General features: G+C 39.7%; 1 pseudogene; it reads left to right on the top strand.

The window, feature by feature from the left end:
- Positions 1–3,027: 3,027 nt before the first annotated feature.
- On the top strand, positions 3,028–8,447 carry LOC123363175 (annotated as a pseudogene).
- The last annotated feature ends 334 nt before the right edge of the window (positions 8,448–8,781 follow it).

Genomic DNA, 8,781 nt, shown 5'->3' with positions numbered 1-8,781 from the left:
TTATTACAAGATACTATTATGCCAAACTCTCTGGCAGTTTTGTGATATGTACAAATAGGTATTAAAATGGTACCACCCTTTACACTTGTGATCTCAGAAGACTTGTAAACTCTCCTGAAGTAAAACATTCATGCTATAATACCCCAATGCATCGCCTACCGCTCCTTTTTATTTTAACTAAAAATGTAAACAAGCACATCAGCTCTGTGCTACACATGGTTATGATGTTGAACCTAACTCAACAACTCCTCAACCAAATCATTTTTGACAGAGCTGTTCAAAATAACTCTGGAATGTATTAGCTTCTTTATACTGGCCAGTCTTTGCATGTTTGTCATGGAAGCTTAAGCTGAAGCTAGCTGCTCACTTCATTAAAATAATTCCAAGGCTGAATAAAACTTGAAGTTTAATCTCAAACAGCAAGCAATGTGATTTATTTTAATGACATTGTTCAAGAGCTCACCGTCGTATCTCATTTGTGCTAGAACACTAGTGTGTTGATCTTTCGCATTACAAAATAATGAATTGTAATTCTGCCATTACACAGTGCCCCATGGACTGGCAGTGAAGAGAGGTATCAATTCCTACAGAAAGCTATAGAGTTTAGGAAGGTCATAAATCAGATGTCAGATCTTTGACTGGTTCACCCGTGATGAAGGTGCAACATATGAAAGCTTACCAAGCTCGGTGGAAGTGCTTGATTTACCGAACACTCAGTCTCTCTAGAGACGTTAAAGGCCTCTCACAGAGATTCTGGCAGTTTATTTAAAACTTTTCTCTCCACACCCCCAAATCCCACAGGTTCTCTTCATTTTAGACTAACTCCTTTCACCTCTAAGTCACTGATAGAGTGACCAGATGTCCTGATTTTATAGGGCCAGTCCTGATATTTGGGGCTTTGCCTTATATAGGCACCTATTACCCTCCACCCCCATCTCGATTTTTCCCACTTGCTGTCTGGTCACCCTAATCACTGCTATAAAACCCGTGTAAGAAAAGAATCCAGCTTTTGTTTGAATTATTTCTTTCCACCTCCACCCCGATTTTGTTTACCTGAGCTTCATTTGTTTTAGACTCACTACTTATTACCTCACTTCTGAGCACTTGTCACTCATCACAACCATCACAGGCCTGAACTGTCATCTTACTTACACAGGTTTAATACCAGTGTAACTCCATTGACTTCAATGAGGTAATTAACGGTTTAAACTAGTGTAAGTAGGAGGAGCATCACTAAAGGATAAGGGCATAAAAAATCACATTCTTACAAATTGCCATGGTGGAACAGACCAGTGGTCTGTTTAGCCTGCTACTGTATCTGACAGTGACCAATACTAAGTGCTTCAGTTGAAAATGTAGGAAACCTCACACTGGACAATTATGAAATAACCTGCCCAAAAAGTTTCTCCCTAACCCCACAATTTCTCATGTGACTGGAGTGCATGCAGGATGTATGATGCAACCTCTTTCATAGTGATTCAGCATTAAGCTGCCTACATTTTTTTGTGAGATAGCCATAAGGTGAAGTCTGTTTTCTTTTCTCTAGAAATAGGGACAGCAGATGGCTTGTGGAAGAAATGAAACTACATTTCAGGTCCTCCTGGGGCTTGTTTAACTCATCCTTCCATATAAATAGTCAGACTGTGTTTACTTGCCAGTGAAGAAATGCCTATTTTCATAACTCTTTTCCTCTTTGCAGGAGACATAACTGTCAACAAAGGCTGAGATAATTTTCAAGGAGCTTTAGTAAAAAGAAAATCCAGCAACTATAAATTGTGAGCTGGAAGAATAAAGATACCATTATAAACCCTTTTAATGTGTCTAATGTGGTAGTTTGGGGTCTATTTTATGTACTTCTGGAGATTATATTGTAAAATCTCAGTGCAAGAGATAATCCATAACAGATCCCAGTTCCTCTATATGCAAATCTCAGATGATCGTAGGCAACAAAGCCTTCATTTTAAATCCCTCTGATAATTCTGTTTGTTTTTGATGTGGCTGGTAAATGTTATGACTAATATACCAATTGATATTGCTAAGTTGTGGCTTTTAAAATAAAGCAGTCCACTGAGGCTTTCAACTACCATTTTGATGGTGACTAGAGCAGGGTGAATTTTTTTGGCCAAAACATTTTTGCCAAAAAATGCAGAGTTAGGTCAACTGCAAAGTGACACAAATTTGTGAAACAACATTGGTAAATTTTTTTTGGTTGAAACAAAAAGGAAAGATAGGATATACTGAAACTAACTGTTTCAACATTATCGTAATAGCTCTTTTTCACCTGGGGGATTCACACAGCGGGGCTATTCAACTATCTTCATACAAGGTGGAACAGCTTCAACGAAGAGATTGAGATCCACGCACCCAGCACCCTAGATTGCCTTATAGCTTGGTTCTTAGGGCACTTACATGGTGAAGGGGGAGACCGAGGGTCAAGTCTCTGAAGTATTAAATCTGTGTTTTTTACAACTAGATAGCTAAAATTGTAAAATGCTAGAGTAAACAAGACAAGTTGTAGCTCTACCTCTGTGTAGCTGGTTGAGGTGAATTTCAATGTGACAGTATTCCTAAATCTCTTAGGTGTATTTAAAAATCCCCTCCTGAAACATAATTTCTTCCCTTCAGAGTTTATGTGCAGCATGCTTATAAATACTGTGGCTGGGAGATGCAGAGGAAATATTAATAAAAATCTTGTTCGCAATTGTTGTCGTAAACTCTGATATTGTTCCTTTTGTTATTGGGCCTTGTGCTGACACAAAGAATCCATAAAAAAGACACACAGACACAGACACAGACACAGACACACACACACACACACACACACACACTGGAATTTATGCCAGGAAGTGTTTACTGACTTACTCGACAGCAATCTCAATAATTTTTATCCTTACTGCAACATCATAAATATGTTAAGTAATTGTCGTTGTTACTGGAAGCAAGCCTGTTTATTCTGTTACCTTTTTAATATCTGTAGCCAGAGGTCTCTAGACATTCCTGTCAGAGGATTAATCAACAAGGTATAACATGGTAAATGTTATTTTACAATATAACTGTGCTGTGGGTTCATTGTTAGTAGAGGTGGCCAAAAAGAGTTTTGTGAAAATTGTTGACAGCTGTAATTATTAGGAATGTTAGTGCATTGTTAAAAAATTCATTTATACAGTTCCAATTAAATGACACAGGCATTGTGGGAGTAATGAAATCCCACAGAGGAAAACGTTTGATTTATCATGGCCATGGAGAAATATTGTACATCAGATTTTACAGTTCCTTCCTTGAAAAACACTAGATGTAGGGATTCTGAAGGATTTCCTCAATGGCCAACCAGAGAGTTCTGAGTCTCCAAAGAGGCAATGTGGCAAAATATCCCTGAAGGAGAGGACCAGAAATAGGACACCAAGTCAGAGCATCTCATAAGAACAGGATAGACAAATTACAGTGTGAAATAGTGGTAGAAACAGCCATTCTGCTTTGGCATTGCATACACAGAAATACTACATCATAGGTCAGTGAGGAGATAGGACCTCTCTCCTTTGCAATATTTTACAATCAGCTCTAGACACCTCAAAGACACCAACAAATCAGAGGGAGTTCAGAGAAGGGTAATACAAGTGATTTTAGAGACTAGTGAGATAGAAGAAAAAACTCATGAGGGACAGATACTGCAGCTTAACCAAACAATGTGTACGAGCAGTTATGCCTGTAAACCTATAAAAAGTGTAAATAACAAGGAGGGGAGAGGAAATGTCTCTGGTGGTCCATGGAAACATTAACCAAGAAGAATGTATTGAAATTTTTAAAAGATTTTTTTAAAAAATTGAATGTCAAAGTAGGTTCCCATATTAGTACAAGAGAAGTTTTTTTTTTTAGAGGTTTCTAATCTCAATATTTTTGTACACTTTTCTTACAGAAATATTTCCCAGTGGTGATGCCTATAAAACAGGGGAATATTCTCCCAAGGGAAGGTAGAGAGCAGATGGGTGGGTGTATTCTGTAGGGAACAATCCTTTCATGGCAGGGAGATTGATTAGAGCTGGAAATAGCCAGGTTAAAATATTTTAGGTTACACCAGAGATTTATGAAATTAAGGGCCTGATCCAGAGCACTCCAACCCCTATCAGAGACAGAATCCCCAACTGGAACTGTTGGCTGCCTCCTCCAATGTGCTTTTCAATCTTCTCTTTATTTCTGAAGGGTACATCAGTGTAATTTATTCTCGTGTACTGAACTATCTGCAAAAAATAGCTGCTTAGCTGGTGAGAGTAGGTGGGTTCTTCCTAGATGTGTCAGGTTGGGAGGGCGGGGGTGGTGAAGGAAGGGGAAATTTGTATATCTGAAATTTGTATTTACTGTTACTGTAGTCAGATGCTTATCAGTTCTCAGAGTGAGGACATTTAGTATTTTCTTAAAACTGAATTGAAGGAAAAGGGTAATGTTCAGCCTGATAGACTCAATAAAATCTTTTCTCTGGGCTTTTTTTCCCAAACATAGAGCTTTCCATGCCCACCCTTTGGATAGTATCTTCTCTGTAAAAGCAGCAAAGAGTCCTGTGGCACCTTATAGACTAACAGACGTATTGGAGCATGAGCTTTCGTGGGTGAATACCCACTTCGTCGGATGCATGTGTATTCAGAAGAGTATTCACCCACGAAAGCTCATGCTCCAAAACATCTGTTAGTCTATAAGGTGCCACAGGACTCTTCGCTGCTTTTACAGATCCAGACTAACATGGCTACCCCTCTGATACTATCTTCTCTGTATCATCTGTTTTCAGGGAACTCAGCCTGATTGCCTAAGTGATCGTTCCTATCACCAGGTGGTCAGAGATAATGGGAGGGTTCAAGAAGCCACCATTTCAAGTGGGAAACAGTGAATCATGATGATGACTAAGAGAAATATGATTCATACTGTCAAATTCTTAGGCGTCTCAATTCCTCAAATATCACAGCTCCTTACAGATTTGGATTTATCGCCGATATATTTTTACTAACAGGTACCTTGTGAAAAATGTCAACTTTGGGTTCTGAAAGTATCCGTTTGGAAACCATTTAATCTTAAAAACATCGGTTTAAAGGTTTTACATTTACCACAGGCCATGTACCATTATCAGCAGTCCTAAAGCTCCTCAGGTAAACAGCCAGGAGTAGATTACAGCAAATTCCACAGGATTTGGCCCTGGCAGTCAGAAGAGGTTGATGGAAGTGGTGAAGCAGAGAAAACAAGTCTTTCACTGGTAACCAAGATAGACAGATTAAAGAAGCCTTAGGAATTAGAGGAAGGAAGAGTCTGTAAATGGGGAGCACAATGGTGTCTATTGTGGAGCAGACTTTTGGTGCATCTGGGCACAATTTAGTTTAAATCCAACCTTGAAATCTTCAAACAGCCCTCTGATCTCTAGGATTTGTGGCTCTCATTTCCACAAGGTTTAATGCTTCTTATAAACTGATCCAGTTAGAATTTTTTCATTTGTACTGTAGAATCTCTACAAGTTCAAACACCCATAGGAAGAGCAGAACTCTGCTAAAACACACACAAACCAATAGTTTCTCCCCAGGTTTCAAAGGTTTAATAGCAGAGTCACACTATTAACACTTCATTTTTACAAAATATGCCAGGTATATACTTCCTAGTCTATTAAAGGTTGTTTTACTTCTAACCAGACTGCACTTTTAACCTGTACAAAGTAAGTTTGTGATGCATTATACTTCATTTTTGTTTATGCAATTACTCTCTCTAATTCATCATGGGTCTCCCAGTTACCAATGCAAATTGGTGATGTTTTATGGTATACAAAGTGCAATTTTTAGTCCATTAATATTCATTTTAATGCCTGTTTTGGAGGGGGGCTGCTCTTTAGCACAATATGTATAATACAGACATGATACATCTGTAAGTGTATAATTACATTTAAAAACAATTCTATGTTAAGAGAATTAAGGTTGGTACTCAGCTCCCACCATGGCTCCTGGTCCCCTTCCCCCTCTGCATCTATCCAAGCTCCCATCCTCTGACTCTTCCCTCTCCTCCTCAGAACCTATATGCCCCGTCAACTGCTCACTCCCCCCCTAGATCTTATCACCCTTCTCCTTTGTTCCCCACCCCTTCCATACACACACCCTCTGGCTCCTGCAACCCTTTCTTTCCCATTGTCACTCCCCACCCTGCCACAGTTTCTGTCCCATCTGCATTCCAGTTCGACTCCTTCTCTTCACAGCCTGGATGCCAGCAAGGGGAGCACAGGAGAAACAATTGCCAGGAAAGTCCTGCTCAGCCCCGGCACCCCTGGGCTGTATCATGCCCAAGCACTCTTATGGGAAGGCTGTATGTGCAGTTTGGTTTGCACCTAGGGTCTGACATTTCGTAGACGTTGTATGGCTCTTCTTATACGTATCAATCTATTGATGAGGCTCATACTTTTCTAGTATAATAGTACAAGTGACTTCCAATCACTAAGTTTTAGTTTAACCCTAAAGAAAAGTAATGAATCTAATAATTTCAGTCACAATAATTTACCTGGCCCTACCCACAATTTTAACATTACTAAACTACTGATTCACACTAACAAAACCAGATAACGAAAAATTATCCCCATATGAATGCGGCTTCGACCCATTAAAAACCACTCGTCCACCATTCTCAATTCGATTTTTTCTTAGTAGCAATTTTATTCCTCCTATTTGACTTAGAAATCGCATTACTACTACCTCTACCATGAGCCATTCAACTCCCACATCCAACCTACACCTTCACCTGAGCCTTCATTATTATATCATTACTAACCCTGGGCCTCCTTTACGAATGAATTCAAGGGGGATTAGAATGGGCAGAATAGATAACTAGTCTAACACAAGACAACTAATTTCGACTTAGTTAATCGTGATTAAATTTCATGGCTATCAAATGATCACATCCATACATTTTACCTCTTTCTGCGCCTTTATCATTAGCATCCTGGGGTTTTTATTACATCAAGCCCACCTAATCCCCACCCTACTTTGTCTTGAAGGAATAATACTATCCCTATTTATAGCCCTATCAATATGGTCTATCCAACTAGAAACTTCATCATTTATACTTGCCCCTATACTAATACTAACCTTCTCAGCTTGCGAAGCTGGCATAGGCTTATCACTACTAGTGGCATCCTCACGGATTCATGGCTCAAGCCACCTACAAAACCTAAATCTACTACAATGTTAAAAATAATAATTGCAATAATTTTATTACTACCGACAATTATACTCTGTAAATCAAAACAACTTTGACCAACTGCATTAGCTCACAGCTTCTGAATCACCCTTCTAAGCCTACAGTGGTTCAAACCTTCCACAGAATCAATAATTTTCTCCAACTGCTACCTAGGAGTAGACCAAATCTCCGCCCCCTTCCTCATCCTATCATGTTGACTCACCCCAATAATAATCATAGCTGGCCAAAACAATCTAATCATAGAACCTACTCCACGAAAACGAACCTTTATCTTCATTACCATTTTACTACAAATCTCACTAATTCTAGCTTTTTCAACTACAGAACTAATCATATTCTTCATCGCATTCGAAGCTACATTACTCCCCACACTAGTAATCATTACACGTTGAGGTGGCCAAATAGAACGACTAAACGCCGGAATCTACTTCCTATTTTACACTCTTATCGGGTCTCTGCCACTACTAGTAGCCCTCTTAGCCACGCAAACCTACAGCGGCACCCTATCTATTTGCACACTGCAACTATCCACCTACCTTGACACAATAAACCCATGAACCCACACAATATGATGACTCGCACTATTTACTGCTTTCATAATTAAAATACCCTTATATGGATTACACCTGTGACTACCTAAAGCACACGTAGAGGCCCCAATCGCAGGGTCAATAATCCTAGCAGCAGTACTACTTAAACTAGGAGGATATGGCATTATCCGCATAACAATAACACTAGCCCCACCATTAAAAATGCTCTCCTACCCATTCATAATATTAGCGCTATGAGGGGTAATCATAACCGGTTTTATCTGCCTACGCCAAACAGACCTAAAATCATTAATTGCTTACTCATCCGTGGGTCATATAGGCTTAGTCATCGCTGCAACACTAACACGAACCGAATGGGCATGCACTGGGGCTATCACACTTATAATTGCCCACGGTTTAACATCATCAATACTTTTCTGCCTAGCCAACACAAACCATGAATGAACTAACAGCCGAACGCTACTTTTAGCTCGAAACATACAACTACTACTACCCTTGATAGGACTATGATGATTCTCAGCTAGCCTAACCAATATAGCCCTTCCACCAACCATCAATCTAATAGGAGAACTAACCATTATTGTCTCATTATTCAATTGATCAAATACTACCATCCTAATAACAGGATTAGGAACCCTACTAACCACCGCCTATACCCTATACATACTAATCACCACACAATGAGGAGAAACCCCTTCACACACAAAAACAATTCCCCCAACCCATACACGAGAACATCTGCTCATAATACTTCACATATTACCAATAGCGCTGCTAATAGTAAAACCAGAATTAATCCAAGGCGCCTAAGCGCCTTGCACCGTTAATATAGTTTCAAAACAAACATTAGACTCCCCACCCTGCCACAGTTTCTGTCCCATCTGCATTCCAGTTCGACTCCTTCTCTTCACAGCCTGGGTGCCAGCAAGGGGAGCACAGGAGAAACAATTGCCAGGAAAGTCCTGCTCAGCCCCGGCACCCCTGGGCTGTATCATGCCCAAGCACTCTTATGGGAAGG

Source organism: Mauremys mutica, chromosome 2, assembly GCF_020497125.1.
Source record: "Mauremys mutica isolate MM-2020 ecotype Southern chromosome 2, ASM2049712v1, whole genome shotgun sequence".
In the NCBI taxonomy this organism is placed as follows: domain Eukaryota; kingdom Metazoa; phylum Chordata; order Testudines; family Geoemydidae; genus Mauremys; species Mauremys mutica.
The sequence above is the reverse complement of the archived record's forward strand: the minus strand, read 5'-3'. Positions and strand labels throughout refer to the sequence as shown.